We start from the raw sequence: 18,679 nt of genomic DNA on the forward strand, positions 1-18,679 counted from the left end.
TTTATCTAGCGCAAACACTACTACTAGAAGTTCTTTCTCGGTTGTGGCGTAATTCATTTGTGCTTCATCTAGAGTTATACTTGCGTAATATATAACATGAAGCTTTTTATCCTTTCGTTGTCCCAAAACAGCACCTACAGCATAATCACTAGCATCACACATTATTTCGAATGGTTCGTTCCAATCTGGTGTCTACATTATGGGTGCGAAGACCAGTGCTTGTTAAGCGTTTGAAATGCTTCTAAACATTTATTGTCGAATATGAATTCAGCATCTTTCATTAATAACCCGGTTAAAGGTTTAGTTATTTTAAAGAAGTCTTTAATGAATCGTCGGTAGAAACCGGCATGTCCTAAGAAGCTTCGTACTTCTCTCACAGTTTTCGGGGGTTGAAGATTTTCGATTACCTCTATTTTAGCTTTGTCTACTTCAATTCCTCTATTCGAGATGATGTGTCCTAAAACAATTCCTTCTTGTACCATAAAGTGACATTTTTCCCAATTAAGTACTAGGTTTACTTTTACACATCGCTCTAGAACTCTCTCTAGGTTTTCAAGACATTCTTCAAAGCTTTGTCCGCATACGGAAAAGTCATCCATAAATACTTCCATGATGTTTTCTAGAAAATCGGCGAATATTGCCATCATGCACCTTTGGAAAGTTGCAGGAGCGTTACACAAGCCAAACGACATTCGTCTATAAGCGAAGGTACCAAAAGGGCACGTGAACGTTGTCTTTTCTTGGTCATCAGGGTGAATTGGTATTTGAAAGAAACCTGAGTAACCGTCTAGATAGCAGAAATGAGAATGTTTGGCTAATCGTTCTAACATCTGGTCAATGAATGGTAAAGGGAAATGATCTTTTCGGGTTGCTTTGTTTAGTTTCCTATAGTCAATGCACATTCTCCATCCCGATTCGATTCGTTTGGTTATAGTTTCTCCTTTTTCATTTTCAATGACTGTTACACCTCCTTTCTTTGGTACTACGTGTACAGGACTAACCCATTTGCTATCAGATATAGGATATATGATACCTGCCTCTAATAACTTGGTTATTTCCTTCTTCACTACCTCACTCAGGATCGGGTTTAGTCTCCTCTGGTGTTCCCTAGAAGTTTTACAGTCTTCTTCTAGCATGATGCGGTGCATACAAATAGAGGGACTTATTCCTTTAAGATCGGTGATGTTGTAACCTAGTGCGGTTGGATATTTTCTTAAGATATGCAGGAGTTTTTCTGTTTCGAGTCTTCCTAGGTCAGCATTAACTATCACTGGTCGTTCAAGCTCTAAGTCTAGGAATTCATATCTCAGATTCTTGGGAAGTGTTTTCAGGTCTAATGTTGGTTTCTTAAGGCATTGCGTAGGGTCCAGTGTTATTGCTAAACATTGGTTAAGTTTGTCTTCTACAAGATAGTCAGATGATTTGTCTTTTTCTAACTCCGTTTCTTTTATGCATTCATCGATGATATCCATGAAGTAACATGTATCTTCTATTGCAGGTGCTTTCAAAAATTGGGAAAGAATGAACTCAATTTTCTCTTCTCCTACTTCAAAAGTGAGTCGTCCTCGTTTCACGTCTATGATTGCACCGGCAGTTGCTAAGAACGGTCTTCCCAGTATAATGGGTGTAACTTCATCTTCTCTAATATCCATAATTATAAAATCAGTTGGAATGTAGAATTGACCTATGCGCACTGGAACGTTTTCAAGAATTCCTACAGGATATTTGACGGAACGATCTGCTAGTTGCACAGACATTTTAGTTGGTCGTAATTCTCCCATTTCAAGTCTCTTGCATATGGATAAAGGCATAACACTAATACCGGCTCCTAAATCGCATAAGGCTTTGTCAATGACAAATTTTCCTATGTGACAGGGTATAGAGAAACTACCTGGGTCTTTAAGTTTATGAGGCATATTCTGGATTATAGCGCTACATTCAGCGGTGAGTGTAACGATTTCGCTATCTTCAAGTTTCCTTTTATTAGAAAGAATTTCTTTTAAAAACTTGGCATATGAGGGCATCTGCGTAATAGCTTCTATAAACGGAATTGTGACGTTTAATTGTTTTAGTAGGTCAACAAATTTTTTGAATTGGCCCGCATCTTTGGTTTTAATAAGCCTTTGAGGGTAAGGGATAGGCGGTTTATAAGGTGGTGGAGGTACATAAGGTTCCTTCTTTTCTACGGTTTCCTTGTTACTCTCTTCCTTTTCCTTAGGTTCACTTTCCTCCTCAATTGACTTTTTAGAGTTTTGGTTTTCTATCCTTGGGTCAGACGGTCCTTCCACTTCCGTTCCACTTCTCAGTATAATTGCATGAGCGTGGCTTCTTGGGTTAGGTTGGGGTTGGCCAGGAAATGTACCAGTTGGGGCAGCAGTAGGCGCTTGTTGTTGAGCTACTTGTGAAATTTGCATTTCCAGCATTTTGTTATGAGTAGCCAGGGCATCTACTTTACTTGCTAGTTGTTTAATTTGTTCGCCAGTGTGTACATTCTGGTTTAAGAAATCTTTATTGGTTTGTTGTTGAGAAGCTATAAAGTTTTCCATCATGATTTCCAAGTTGGATTTCCTAGGGGCGTTATTGTTAGGTGTAGATGGGATCGGCTTCTGATATCCCGGAGGTATAGCTGGGGCTTGATTTGGAGATTGTCCAGGTGCGTATAAAGCATTATTACTCTTATATGAAAAATTGGGATGATTCTTCCAATTTGAGTTATAGGTGTGCGAGTAGGGGCTTCCTTGAGCATAGTTTACTTGTTCCGCTTGGATTCCTGTTAGGAGTTGACAATCTGCAGGAGTGTGACCTTGGATTCCACAGACTTCACAATTCTGAGTTATGGCAACTACGGTGGCTGGAGGTGATACATTTAAACTTTCAATTTTCTGGACCAGAGCATCCACTTTTGCATTAACATGATCAAGGTTACTTATCTCGTACATGCCAGTTTTCGTTTGAGGTTTTTCTACCATTGTTCGTTCGCTTCCCCACTGATAGTGGTTTTGAGCCATGCTTTCGATAAGTTGGTAAGCGTCAGCATAAGGTTTGTTCATTAGTGCACCACCTGCATCAGCGTCTATTGTTAACCTCGTGTTGTACAGGAGACCATTATAGAAGGTATGAATTACTAACCAGTCCTTTAAACCATGGTGTGGACAAAGTCTCATCATATCTTTGTATCTTTCCCATGCTTCGAAAAGAGACTCGTTATCTTTCTGTTTAAATCCATTTATCTGGGCTCTTAATATAACTGTTTTGCTTGGCGGAAAGTATCGAGCAAGAAAAACTTTCTTCAACTCGTTCCATGTGGTGACTGAGTTGGAAGGAAGAGATTGAAGCCATCTTCTAGCGCTATCTCTTAATGAGAAAGGAAAAAGACGAAGTCGAATTGCCTCTGAAGTGACACCATTAGCTTTAACAGTATCAGCGTATTGGACAAATACGGAAAAATGAAGGTTTGGATCCTCGGTAGGATTTCCAGAGAATTGGTTCTGTTGTACTGCCTGCAACAGTGAAGGTTTGAGTTCAAAGTTGTTTGCTTCGATTGCGGGTGGAGCAATACTTGAATGCGGTTCATCTTACGATGGAGCGGCGTAATCTCTAAGAGCACGAGCTGGTTCTGCCATCTCGGGTATCGAAGGGAAAATATTTTTGAAATCAGGAAGTTCAACAGGAGGGAGATTGTTTGCAGCACGATATTCCCGAATTCGTTGTAAGACTCGGAGATATAGTTCGATATCGTTGATTCGTAAGTAGAACGGCTCGCCTTGTGAGCGAGTGTGTGGCATACAAATCAATGAAAGAAAGAAAAGAGAAAGAAAAGCCTTAGTCTTTAAAGCGTAACAGAAGAGTTACGATATCGACTAAATAAAAGTCCACGACAACGGCGCTAAAAACTTGATTGCGTCTTTATGAGTCGAATTTGGGGTACAAACTGCAAGTGCACAGTTCTATCGCGTAGTTTTAAAAGATATCGATCCCACAGGGACTTATGAATCGATATACCATTATCTAAGGTTACTTCATAAAGCTAAGGCAGGTAATACTTTGATTGTTTGGGGGAAAAGCTAAAACTAAAATAAGGTCTAGATTAAATATCTAATAAGCGGATATCGGTATGTAGTTCGTCGTAATTAGGGAATCAATTCTTTGTTGGTTTCTTGGTTTTAAAATAAATCTTTTCAGTTGACGCTATTGATTAAAAGTCTTATCTCAAACTCTCGCTCTGTTGAATAAACTATGATTTTATATTAACGTAGTTGTCACTTATAGTTAAGTCAAAAACCACTTTTTGAAAACAATAGGATTCGTAGAAACTCTTTTTAAGAAAACACTAATCGTTTAAACACCCTTATCTCAAACTCTCGCTCTGTTGACTTAGGTTATATAATTAAATTCAAATGCTTAACTCTCGTCCTCACATTCAATCTTTAAAAATACTTTTTGAAAAAGGTTAGAATTTAATTAACTCAAAAAATTGCTCTCGCCCTGATCTAGAATTAATGTCCAATTTACACTGTCCAGTCAAAAACTCAAACTCTCGCTCTATTGCTTTTAACTTCTTTATGTCTTTTACTTTCGTACAAAAACCTTGTTATTAAACCTGTAAATTGAGACCGTAAAAAGAGTGATTTTAATTTTAAACTTAATTAAACCAATTTGGTTTTGATTCCTTCATTCCGCTTACTTTACATACCGATACCTAAGTAAATCAGCCAGACATGCTAAACAGACTTAAATAATTATCATGCATAAACAGATTCATCTCAGGCAAATAATATAAATAAACAGTAAAACAGGGCATATATAAATTCAAACAATAATTAAAGAACATGAGAAATTAAATAGCAGTCTTGAACACTCCACCACAGGTCGGTTGGATTTGTTCTTGAATTCTTCAATCAGGCAGGAAAATAAAAGCGAAGGAATAAAAAACTAGATTCTAACGTAAGGTTAGATCCGGTAAAAGGTACACAATAGTTTCCGGTGTAGAAACTATTGTGCGAAAAAGAATTAATTAAATGCTAAAAAGGAAAATAGAAATTGCAAGGGAAACAATATAAAAATCGTAAAAGCTATGCTGTAAAAAATGTGCTCGTACTGCTGGAAAAGAAAAAATGCGAAAAAGCGAAAACGGCAAAGAAATCTGGAAAAAGCGTGGAACCCAGAGCTTTCTAAAAAGCTATTATTTATACTGCTACTTGTGTAACTGCTTCCAAGGGTTTTCTGTGTACACGGTATTTACGTTCCGAGGGTCAAGCGTGGAAGTAGCTTTCAACGTGGTCTGTTGCGTTCCTGGTGCCAAAAATATAGGGGAATGGTGTGACGTCCGTCACACCATGTGTGACGCTCGTCACAGGAGTGTGCAAAGCGTGACGCTCGTCACAGCCTTTGTGACGCTCGTCACAGGCACAACGCCTGTGCTTTTTGGGCTGGGCTTTGGCTTTTGATATTTGCTTCTTTTCATTCCTTTTTGCACCTCTTTTTCTTCCTTTTTTACTTGTGCTTCAAATAAACCACCTGAGATAAATAGAAAGAAAATACTGCGTAATATCTAATAAAATGAAATAAATTGAAGTAAATAATAATATAATTTAATTAAATTGAGTCCTAGAATGTGATACTATTTCATGTTATCAGATCTTTAGAGTGTTTTGGGTGATTATTGTAAAAGGTTCTTTGAATTGGGGTAATTAAAAGTCAACCATAGGTTTGGTGCTTGTAAAATAAAGGAATTGGTGTGCTTCTTTGTTGTGTTAGAGTATTGTAAAACATGTATTGTTGTAAGGCTTATATAAAGATATAACATAATGAGTAATCCTTCAGGTGTGAATGGACTAGATGTACCATTGATTGATAAGGGGGATTAGTATAAATCTCTTTTCTTTATTTAATTTTCAGCTTTTTAATTTTCTATACTTTATATTGCTACGAACATTTCATTTTCATATCCAAAGAAAATTAAGAAGATAGTGCAAAAACGATAAAGATTGGGCAATCTTAGTCCCCCCCCCCCCCCCCTCTTAGGTTGCACTTTATACATACATTTGTTATCATATTCGTAAGTGAAAAATCATTTAGACTTTAAATTCAAATATGAAAACTTTGATTTGTCTCCCGTCATATATTTAGAGCATCCACTATTAAGACATTACATGTTGGTTGTGGCCTTTTAGCATTCCTACAAAAAAATTGTTAGGTGTTGTCATACCCCAAAATTTGCCCCACCTCCTCGTTCAATTTGCCTGGGTTATGGTTTTATTAATTTGTATACATTTGTCTATTTGATCATGCATTTAGGGCATTCGTTGGCATTTGCATATTGTAACAAATTTAGGCCAAAGGTTCACTAATAATGGATTCATTTATTTTAAGTAGATTTTCGAGGTGGATATTATTTAGTAATTATTCGTGCTTATTTCCCATATTTCTTATGATGCGAATCATCTCTTTTCATGTTTTATTGGGAGATTAGAATGATCGTCACTTAATTTTAAGGTTTGCTTGGATTCAAAGAAAATGACAAAGTTGGAATAAAAAGGAATATTTCATTCATTTATTGGAAATTCACAGTACAATTCACATTTATTAAGATACAAATCAAAATAATGGATTATAAGGAAAGAGGGTAAAAAATTACATCTTTTGGATACAATTGACTGTTTGGTCAAACAGTCAACTTTTTGGTCCACTATTGACTTTTGGTCAACTATCAACCATTGACTCGGTTTTGACTCCTGAATTTTTCTAGACCTATTCTACAAGCATTTGATGAAGGGATTCATCATCATTCATCATAAATGACTTGTGCCATGACTATGTCAAATGCTAATTTCCAACAAATTCTATCTTCCATCAAGCTTCACTTCCTTAACTTATTTTTTAACACTTTCCAACATTGTTCCAAGCCCAAAAATTCAGAATTTAATCCACGAGTTTACACCATTCAAAAGTGATTATTTTCAACACAAAATCACTTAAAACTATGAGATGATTCACTAAAAATTCAAGTCAAAAGTGGTAGAAAAATCAAGGCAGAAGCATTCAAATTCAAGTTAATTACTAGTGACCATTTATCTCATATTCCAACTTGGTATTTTTGCTAAACTCAAACACTATTGGTTTCTAATTACATCATTCCTCATTTCACAATACTTTCAATACATCAACTTTTTTCCTTCTTTTATTCAATTCAAGCCACTCCTTTACAATTTAAGCAAGTTCTTTATGTCTGTTTAATCAACTATTTCTTTTTATTTTAAAACACAAACCTTTTCAAAATAATTTTTCTTTCTTTTCATAAAAGAACTGTTATAATTTGTTGTTTAGCAGTTAGACTAAAAGCTTATAGCATCCAGACAAGGATTAGAATCAGATAACGTCTACACATTTTTAGGATACAATTATAATTGTTCCCTAAAAGCAACTAACATATATGTATTTTCTACCACGAACTTCGGAGCTCTGATTTTCTCATTGCACTATGAGAATACGTAGGCACGAGGATTCTAATCATTGGCGAGCACACTAATTATAAACCTTTTTTTCTTTCATAAGTAACCTTTAGATAATAACACTCATTCACACAAAGAACAATCAAAATGGTTTTTATTGAGTACAACTGATGTGAGGGGTGTTAATACTTTCCTCTTGCATAACAAACTTTCTTACCATTTTTCTCTTTCCTTTGGATTTTGTCGATATTTTTCCCTTTCTTTTTGGAATAAATAAAATTTGGTGGCGACTTTGTTGTATCTTCGAGCATGCAATGTACTTAGGTATTTTTCGTGATGCGATAACTGACGACTCTATTGGGGACTCCATAAGCAAGTCAAGCCTAATTTTGTTTGTTTCCTTGTTTGTTTGGGTGTTTACCTTTACTTTTTACTTACTTTATCATTATTCCATTTATCGCATTCTTTATTGCTTTAAATATTCATTATGATCTGGATATATGATATATTCTATGTCGCGGGTTTGGGCTTTACGATGTTACATGAGAGAAAAGCTTTATACCCGAGCTTGAGTATACACACGGAATAGTATGTGGGAAGAGTAATGTTGACCTACTTAGTATTATGCCTTGATCAGGGTCAACGTGAGACACTGCACCTAGAGTAGATCCTTTTGGGAGCATCATTGTTTGACGAGTCATTCATTTTAGGCAGTGGTATATCAAAATGGGTTTATGACTCTAGGGACCTTCTTCTTTGAAGAATAGTACCTACCTGTGAGGGGATATTGAGTTTTTGCATGAAACCAAGACCCTACATACCATTTTATCATATATATGGCGGACCTTTGAACTTACATCGAGAAGTATGAATAGATTATCCATAATATGATGAATTTATTAATCAATGGATATTGTAGTTTTCTTCTTTGCATGTTTAGGCATTTATCTTTATTTCTTTACTTAACTTTATTTCATTTAGTGCATCTCTATTGCTTTATATTTTGGACATATGTTATATATTATCCATTGTGGTTGAGATTTGTGATTTGAGGGAAGCTTCACTCCCGAGCTTGAGTATATACACAGGATTATGGATAGTTGTGTTAATCTGCATTTCACGCGTTGGGTTGGCACGAGACCTACACTATACTAGATTCACTTGGAAGTATCATTGTTCTGCAAGCATTTTCTATGGCAAGGTATTTTTTATTTGGATTCATGACTCTGTGAGGCCTTTTAGGGATCACCTTTGAAGACTATAACCTACCTATGAGAGGATATGTTTTTTTTTGAAAGAAACCATAAACTCTACATTCCTTGAAAACCATAAGTGCGTCGAACCTTTGAATTTGCATTAAGAATTGTATACAAATTATCTAGGGCATGTTGGACCTTTAACCTATATTATTGTATACCATTATTGCATCATTGTGTAGGTACCTAACTTTTGAACCTAAATTATTGCATCATCAAACCTTTGAATCAATGGATGTTGCATACTTATTTGCATTCCTGCCACATAAACAACATATGCATACATTCATGCATACAAACCAGAAAAAACTCACCCTTTCCATTCCTCATCCAGAAGACATTGATTCCCCGATGTTGATCACCAAAGAATCAAGGAAAAGGTTGAGCATGAGAACTCCATGTGCAAGGAAAGTCTGGATCACGCCCAAGGCAAGGTTGACATGATATTCGAAATATTCCTAGACAATATGATAATTGACTTCTCAAATCAAGTTGTCATTGGTGAACAAACTAAGAATAGACTAAAGGCGAGTAAAATCTTGAATGAAACTGTAAGCACTCAATGCAATCAGAAACAAACACATAAGTAAATCAATAAAGGGAATAATGATCAATAAAGGAGACATCCTCACTTTGATCCAATTACAATGCGTTATACTCATCTACTTCCTATTTTGATTCATGGTGGGGAAATTATGCTCAAGGAGATCAAGTTTACCATGTTTTCCTACCATCCTAAGCATAATCCTAATGCCACATGTGGATATCATGTAAAATACAAAAGGGACTCTACAAAAGCTTATTATATTCTCAAGTTCAAAGTTCAAAATCTCCTTGATCAAAAGTTAATATGCTCTACAGAGGATCCTTGCCAGATCATCCTCGAGATTGATCATCCTTAGGCCATATTTAGCTTTTTCATTTGCATTTTCTTGATGTAAAAGTATTATTTGCTTTTAATATTGTTACTCACCATGGTGATATTAATAAAATGAGCATAATTTTTTTATTCAATCCATTCATATTCACTCTACGCTTAATTCACTATTTTTTTAAATGGAAAAACAATATCAATACTTTTCCACCTCACTTAAGCAAGGATCAAATGGAGAATGATGAAGAACAAATACTCGAAACTGCTGACAATATGCTTTCGAATAAAACTTTACTAATGATATAAGGCATTATTTCACCTCCTAAACACTGGAGATATAAGAAAGTTAATCCCTCATCACCCCCTTGATCCTAGAAATTGGTGTTTCTTTCTGTAAGAAAAAACCCTTAATCTTAACCAATGGCTGAGTAGTCATTAGCTAATTCAGTTGTGCATTCAAAATCCCAAAAGGACATCTCATCAAGCGATCAATCACATCTTATGCATCATCTGATTTCGAAGAGGTTTAAAATCCAAAAGTTCACAATGGTTATCTCCCAATAACCAATATCAAGGTAGTCACAATCTTTCAAAAGTAAAAAAGAAAAAAGAAAAAAAGAAAGGCTCTCTAAGTCGAAAACTTGAAAACAAGTGACTTAGGCAAAAATTAGGCATCCCGGTGGACTACAAACTCGAAAAACCAATCCATGCAAAAATTAGGGATAACAAAAAATCAAAAATATTCATCAAAGAATGAAAGCAAGAGAAAAATGATGTGACTACCAATAAAAGGGGTGACTTTCACTCAAGCGAGCGAAAGAAAAACCTCATTGATTCCAAAAATCACCAAAATTTCTTTTGGAAACTGAATGCACCTGTTGAGTTAGCTGAACATAGGACTGGAGAACATCAAGTAGAATGGGGTGGGCTAAAATTAAATTTTAAGTCTTATATCCTTTGTTTCTCAAACCGTGAACTAGGTCATGTTACAACATGCAAAAGACCTAATTGAAGCAAAGGTATTCTGAAGGCATACTGCAACAAGGTTGCTAAACCTGACTCCTAGAGATTTGCTAAATACATTTATATTGATATCAAATTCTGACATTGTCTTTCACACTTTAAATAATGACTTTGATCTCAAAACTTTGCATGAACATTGCATTAGAATTACCATTTTTTGAGTAAAAAAAACTTAATCTGCATATCAGTGCCTATCATTAGATAGGTTGCTGTGATGAGCTATAACATATGGTTCTACTGGGGGCATTCCTCAAAAATCAGCTAGTTGTGGGCATTCCCTTAAAGATCTGCCAGCTAGGGGGAAAACTACTTCAAGGCTCGTACTAAGGCAGGCCACCTCAAGAGCACAAGAAGTCAACCACTCTAGGAGACGGTTAATCAGGGGGATATAATTTCAAGACACTAGGGAAAGTCAGATCAAAAGCATCTTATGACAATACTGCTTCATAACTTATGAATGGGGAAACTCATGCAAATCATCAATACACCGAGGCAGAAATAAGTTACAAAGGTACAAGTCCTCTCCATGTTTCAAGGCAAGTGCAAAAGTGTATCAGCAATCGTTGAGCCTGAAGTAGGTGTCAGAGAATCATGTATTCATAACCCTTATCCTAAACTCAAATATTCCATGTCCCACCACACGAGCATTTGGTAAATCATTACATAAATCATCACCATGCATTAATCATGTTGCTTCACTCACATATCATTCATCGGGCATGTCATGAAGCCTTGTAAAACAAACAAGAAAAGCCAAATCCCAATCATACTTGTCACCTCCTCAAAGACCAACTTTCTTGGCATCTCTAAAATTTCAACTTGCTTGGCATCTCTCAAAGCCCAACTTGCTTGGCATCTCTCAAAGCCTAACTTGCTTGGCATCCTACAAATCCCAACTTGCTTGGTATCTCTCAAAGCCTAACTTGCTTGGCATCTCTTAAAGCCCACTTGCTTGGCACACAACTGGCATTCTCCATATAGTAATCATCATCGCATAAAGCATTACATCCTCAAATATGTAGCACATCCACCAAGATGGAGAACTATGCCATACAAATTCAAACTTGCATATAAAGCATACTCCAAACACTCTTCTGTGTTGACCCTATTTCTTTCCATCACTTGTCTGTGTTGACCATTTTTTAATACTCGTCTGTGTTAACCATATTTTTTTAACACTCGTCTATGTTTTTTCCTAAAACGTTTTCAATACTCGTCCATATTGATTTCCAACACTTCTCTGTGTTAACATTTTCTTTTCAATACCCGTACATATTGATTTCTAACACTCGTCTGTGTTGACATTCTCTTTTCAATACTCGCCTGTATTGATTTCCAACACTCGTCCGTGTTGACACTCTCTTTACAATACTTGTACATATTGATTTCCAACATTCGTCAGTGTTGACATTCTCTTTTCAATACTCGTCTGCATTGATTTCTAACACTCATTTGTGTTGACATTCTCTTTTCAATACTTGTCTGTATTGATTTCCAACACTCGTCTGTGTTGACACTCTCTCTTCGATACTTGTCCATATTGATTTCCCACACTCGTCTGTGTTGACATTCTCTTTTTAATACTTGTACATATTGACTTCCAACACTCATATGTATTGACACTCTCTTTTCAATACTCGTTTGTATTAATTTCCCACACTCGTCCGTGTTAACATTCTCTTTTTAATACTCGTCCATATTAACTTCCAACACTCGTTCGTGTTGACAATCTCTTTTTAATACTCGTCTATATTGGTTTCCCATACTCGCTCGTGTTGACATCCTCTTTTCAATACTCGTCCATATTGACTTCCAACACTTGTATGTATTGACACTCTCTTTTCAATAATCGTCCATATTGATTTCTAACACCCGTCTGTGTTGACACGCTCTTTTCAATACTCGTCCACATTGATTTCTAACACTCGTCCGTGTTGGCATTCTCTTTTCAATACCCGTCCGTATTGATTTTCAACACTCATCTGTGTTGACATTCTCTTTTCAATAATCATCTATATTAATTTCCAACACCCGTTCATGCTAATATTACCTTTTCAATACTCGTCAGTATTGACTCCTAACACTCATACATGTATTTAATCCTTTTCTACCTTGAATGCCCGAAAATCTATCGTCACATTCAGATCCAAGATGATTAAATAGGGGCAGTTGTCATACCCTGAAATTTTCCCTACCTCCCTATTCAATTATCATGGCTTATGGGTTTATACATTTGTCTATTTGATCATGCACTTAGGTCACTTATTAACATTTGTATATTGTAACAAATTTAGGCCAAAGGTTCGACAATAATGGATTCGTTTATTTTAAGTGGATTTTTATATGGATATTATTTATTAATTATTCGAGTTTATTTCCCATATTGCTTGTGGTGCAGATCATCTCTTTTCATGGTTAGCTGGGAGATTGGAATGATCATCACTTAATTTGGAGGTTTGCTTGGATTCAAAGAAAATGGCAGAGTTTGAGTAAAAGGAATATTTCATTCATTTATTGGAAATTCAAGGTACAATGCATATTTATTGAGATACAAATCAAAGGAATGGATTACAATGAAAGAGGGTAAAAAGTTACATCTTTTAGGTACAATTGACGTTTTGGTCAAACAGTTGACTTTTTGGTCAATTGTTGACTTTTGGTCAACTATCGACCATTGACTCCTGAATTTCCCTAGACCTATTTTACAAGCATTTGATCAAGGGATTCATCATCATTCATCATAAATAACTTGTGTCATGATTATGTCAAGTTCTAATTTCCAACAAATTCTATCTTTCATCAAGCTTTACTTTCCATGACTTGTTTTTCAACCCTTTCCAACTTTATTTCAAGCCCAAAAATTCAGAATTTAATCCATGAGTTTACACCATCCAAAAGTGCTTATTTTAAACATAAAATCGCTTCCCAAAAGCACTTAAAATCACGGAATGATTTACTAAAAATTCAAGCCAAAAGTGGTAGAAAAATCATGGCAAAAGTATTCAAATTCAAGTTAATTACTAGTGACTATTTGTCTTATATTCCAACTTGGTACTTTTGCTAAGCTCAAACATCATTGGTCTCTAACTACCTCATTCGTTATTTCATAACACTTTCAATACAAGCAACTTTTTTCCTTCTTTTATTCAATACAAGCAACTTTTTTACAATTTAAGCAAGTTATTTATTTCTATTTAATCAACTCTTTCTTTTTAGTTTATTACACAAACCTTTTCAAAATATTTTTTCTCTCTTCTCATAAAAGAACTGTTATAATTTGTTCCTTAGCAGTCAGACTAAAAGCTTAGAGCATTCGAACAAGGATCAGAATCAGCTAACACATACACACTTCTAGGATACGATTATAATTGTTCCCTAAAAGCAACCAACACATACGTATTTTCTATCACGAATTATGAAGCTCTAATTTTCTCATTATACTGTGAGAATATGTAGGCACGGGGGTTCAAATCCTTGGCGAGCACATTGATTATAAACTTTTTTTCTTCCGCAGGTAATCTTTAGATAATAACATTCATTCATGCAAATAACAATTAAAATGGTTTCCGTTGAGTACAATAAATGTGAGGGGTGTTAATACCTCCCCATTGACCAAATGTCACTATTTTATCTTTCTTTAGAAATTTACCAAACTTCCTAACAAGTAATGGTATATTTTCATCTTCATCTGAATCATCATCTTGTTCACTTACTTTTAATTCCACTTTAGAGATTCATGTTCTTCATGTTGTTCCAACCTGCCAAGTTCCAATTCATACTCTTATAATTTTCCAAACAATGTCGCTGATGTCATCTTGGATAAACTACTCTTTTCAGGAAATAGTCGTTACTTTTGATTTTTCAAATGAGTGAATATATTTTGTAAATCGAGTATCTTTTCTCCTAATTTCATTCTAAACATGTCATGTTCTTGAGAGAGCAAGAGAGAGAGCAAGAGAGAGAGAGAGAGAGAGAGAGAGAGAGGAGGGTCCATTTAGATCTCTTAACTTCATATGTACCTTCATGTGTGACTTGCAAAGTTTCTCATATTTATTTAGCAGTTTGACAATTAGACACCCCAAAAAATTCATCCATTCCTAAAGAGGATACTAATATGTTTTTGGCTTTCTTATCATGAATGTTTTTTTGTTATCTTCATCATCCCATGCTTCTTTAGGTTTTGTATAACTTACACCATTAACAACTAAAGTTGGAATGTATGGACTATTTTGATTGACTTCCATATTTTTGCCCCTTTGAGATTCTATAAACATTTGCATTCTAATTATCCAAAAATAATAGTGCTCACCTGTGAAACATGGTGGTCTGTTGATGCTGCCACCTTGTCTTAAGGATGCTTTTGTAGAAGTCATTTTTACCCAAGGAGAAAGTTACCTAACTCTTGTTATGATACCAATTGTAACTACGAGATGCAACCTAGGAGGGGGGGGGGGGGGGGCAGTAAAATAGTGTTGATAAATTTTTTCTAATTTTTGTTCAAGATTCTTAATTTTTCTTAAGTAATGAAAGTGATGAATGTTTTGATTCTTAGAATAATAAAAGTGTAGAAAATAACTACACAATGATTCATGCTAGTTCCATTTTCCACTATGATATCATTCTTGTACAAGTCTTCTCCTATAACATGTTACAACCTCCTAGAACGCGTTACGACCTTATCAACACGTTGTGAATGATTTGATTACTTTTGATCTTGGCTTGAAATCCAAGTTCAATGATTGATCTTATCTTTCTTAAATATTATAATCAAAACTAATATACCTCAAGTGCTCAGAAAGATTTAATGAAACTTTGTGAATGATATGAAGTTTTATGCAAAGTTTCAAAATTTTGAAAATTAATGAACACTTAAAAGTGTTTGAATTAACGTGAAAATGATTATTGAAATAGGTAAATTCATTTTATGGTGTGGGAAGCCTTAAATACATGTTTTGAAACCCACACACACACACACACACATATATATATATATATATATATATATATATATATATATATATATATATATATATATATATATATATATATATATATATATATATATATATATATATATATATAGATAGATAGATAGATAGATAGATAGATAGATAGAGAGAGAGAGAGAGATACATAAGAGTATAGGGGTTCCATGAAGCTTTCCTATCCAAAATAGTGCGTTTCTCGATGATAATATGCAAACTTTAGCATGGAAGTTGATTACTAAAAAGGGATAATCAATTACCAAGTCCAACAACTATATGTTTTGAACTTTGAATGTTGATAATCGATTACCATGATATATATATATATATATATATATATATATATATATATATATATATATATATATATATATATATAGAGAGAGAGAGAGAGAGAGAGAGAGAGAGAGAGAGAGAGAGAGAGAGAGAGCATAAGAGTATAGGGGTTCCATGAAGCTTTCCTATCCAAAATAGTGCATTTCTCGATGATAATATGCAAACTTTAGCATGGAAGTTGATTACTAAAAAGGGGTAATCAATTACCAAAGTCCAACAACTATATGTTTTGAACTTTGAATGTTGATAATCGATTACCATGATGTAGTAATCGATTACCATTGTATTTTGGCCAGAAAATTAATAGTTTTAAAGCATAATTTCAATGGCTTTCAAGTTTTTTCATGTAGTATGATTATGAAGAATGAGATGAAATAGAGGTGACTTTTGTGAGAATTTTAAAGATAACATAGAATGTCTTGTAATAAGTACCTTGTAATTTGTTTATCAATCACAACTTTTTCTTGATTTTTTTAATCATTTTTATACCACATGCTTTGTTCAATTACTTGATATTTGAGCTTCTTTTTCTTCTTTAATATAAGTTGTCTTCATTAAAGCCAAATTATAAAGAGAAGTCTTTCTTTACAAAAGCAAACTTGAGACTTAAAGCAATAACATATAAACAGGTAAAAATAATGGCAAGTAACCTAAACTGAAATATACATTACAAAGCATGAACCATGAAATTTACTTATTCATCAAATATACAACAACACCGGGTACAAGCACACTAGAGCAAAAAAAAAAACTAATCCACCAAAGAGTCCAACTTCTCATCTCCCATCGCATGATTAAGACGAACTTGCTCTTGAGAGATATGTTTCATGGGATAAAAACATTTCAACTGCTGCAAAGTATTTTCAAAAGAGTCTTGGGCAATAGATTAACTCTCCTTCAACAACTTCACTCATTCCTTGGACAAGGCAAGATTCTCAAGATGCATCTCATAAAGGTTGTCTTTAGTCTTCTACCGACCTTTCTAAGCCTCCTTTAAAGATGCATGAAACTCTTATGTTCTCTTTCAGGAAGGATCCAATGTTTGGTTCTTTTTAATAAGAACTACCTCGGTTACAGATAAGGATGTCTGCGTAGAGGATAAGGCTTAATTATTCTTTGTTACCTCTTACACAAGCAACTTCACGTTATCAACCAATGTGCTATGGTACTCAAAGTCTCTGGATCGACCTTTATGCCCAAAAACAGGGTAGACGCCCCTTAAAGCTCTTCCAAATATTGGTCTCGCTCGATGGAAAGGGCATCAATGCATTTTTAAAGAACTTCCTTCTCCCTTTGAAAGTGGTCGGGCAAGAAGACTCCCCCTTGCCCGACAACACCAAATGCCAAAATGGTTGATGTTTGGTGTGTATAATAAGTCAAGTATGATAACTCATATTGATGAGCTTCTTCACACTTGTTTGAAAAATAAGAATAATCTTCTTCTAAGATGGAAATCAGAACTCCCTAACAGTTCTTGGTCCATGGAGAGGCAACAAAGCATGTGATAACCCGATTGAAATTGACATCGAATTCTCCATGGAGTTTATCTTTCTATCATGCGCACGAAGTCACTGATGCTTACCGAGTGGCCTTTCCACTTAAAGCTCTTTAGACTCAAGCCTAAGACCCAGGCCCCCTCCATAATTGGACCATGAGGAACACGAAGCATCCTCCACTATGATCTGATGATAAGTGCCAAATTTACATTCAACACGTCAACACTTATTGGCTTATTTCACAAGCAATCATTACCCCCTAGTTTATCTATGAAAAGTATTTAAAAAAACTATTTAGGATTTTCTTGCATGCATTTATCAAAAATAGAAAGAAAAAAAAGAAGTAGAAAACCATGAATTAGCATGAAGAAAATAGGAAAAACATAACCCTACAGAAGTAAGGCGCACTAGGCGCAAAGTAGGGTTAAGTGGCAACACCAGGTGCAAGTACTTCATAATGAAGCAAATTTTAGCGCAATAGTCAGAGGGGTTGTGCATTGGGCGAGCAGAGGTGGCCAAGGACATGTGGAAGACATGCAAGCATTGCTTGCTGAAAAAGAAAAGTTGGTTTTTCAGAGTTGTCAGAGCATGGTAGGCATATTAGGTGCAAGAACGATGCTCCCAATGAGAGCGTCAAAATTTTGCCTATAAATATAAGGTTTTAGTTCAGTACGTAGGGAGTTTAAGTAGATCGAAAGAGTACATAATTGGAGTAGGTTCACTCAAGTCTACAACAGGAATATAAGAAAGGAAGTCGGAAGATGAAAGTGCTACTCAGGTGGTATGGTATATCCCATTTTCGAAGTCAACTTCTCTAGAAAGCCAACTGTTATGCTAACCATGTGTAAACGTAGCTAAAATTTCTATTGTTAGGGTTAGATGTAGTCATTATATTCATGTACTAAATAGGTCATGGTGTTCTATGTAAGTCTACTAATGATGTAATATTGCTGACACTTTAATCTTAATGCTTGTTTTAGTTTTGCAACCTAAAACTCATTTTCATGATGTGACCTAACATTGAAAGGTTCTTGTCATTACTAGATCAAAAAAATCATCTATTGTGTTCTAAGCCTATACATAGGTATACGTAAAATATCCATGCACATTGTAGCATGATCAGTGTGGAGTCTTGCTACTTTGTGATTGTTGGGACTTAATTCTTTGTGTTGGTTAATAGTAACATATATCGTTCTATTGGGCAATACACCAATCTCACGGCTTAGAGACCAAAAGGAGATACAAATGAGGTTAACAC

The 18,679-nt window shown here is 35.0% G+C and overlaps 1 non-coding gene across 1 annotated transcript; it reads left to right on the forward strand.

Moving 5' to 3' along the window:
* The first annotated feature begins 3,138 nt into the window (after positions 1 to 3,138).
* On the forward strand, positions 3,139 to 3,245 carry LOC127077555 (small nucleolar RNA R71). The gene has a single exon (XR_007787351.1). It is a non-coding gene; the product is annotated as a small nucleolar RNA R71 (small nucleolar RNA).
* Positions 3,246 to 18,679: the final 15,434 nt, after the last annotated feature.

Source organism: Lathyrus oleraceus, chromosome 4, assembly GCF_024323335.1.
Source record: "Lathyrus oleraceus cultivar Zhongwan6 chromosome 4, CAAS_Psat_ZW6_1.0, whole genome shotgun sequence".
Lineage (NCBI taxonomy): Eukaryota > Viridiplantae > Streptophyta > Magnoliopsida > Fabales > Fabaceae > Lathyrus > Lathyrus oleraceus.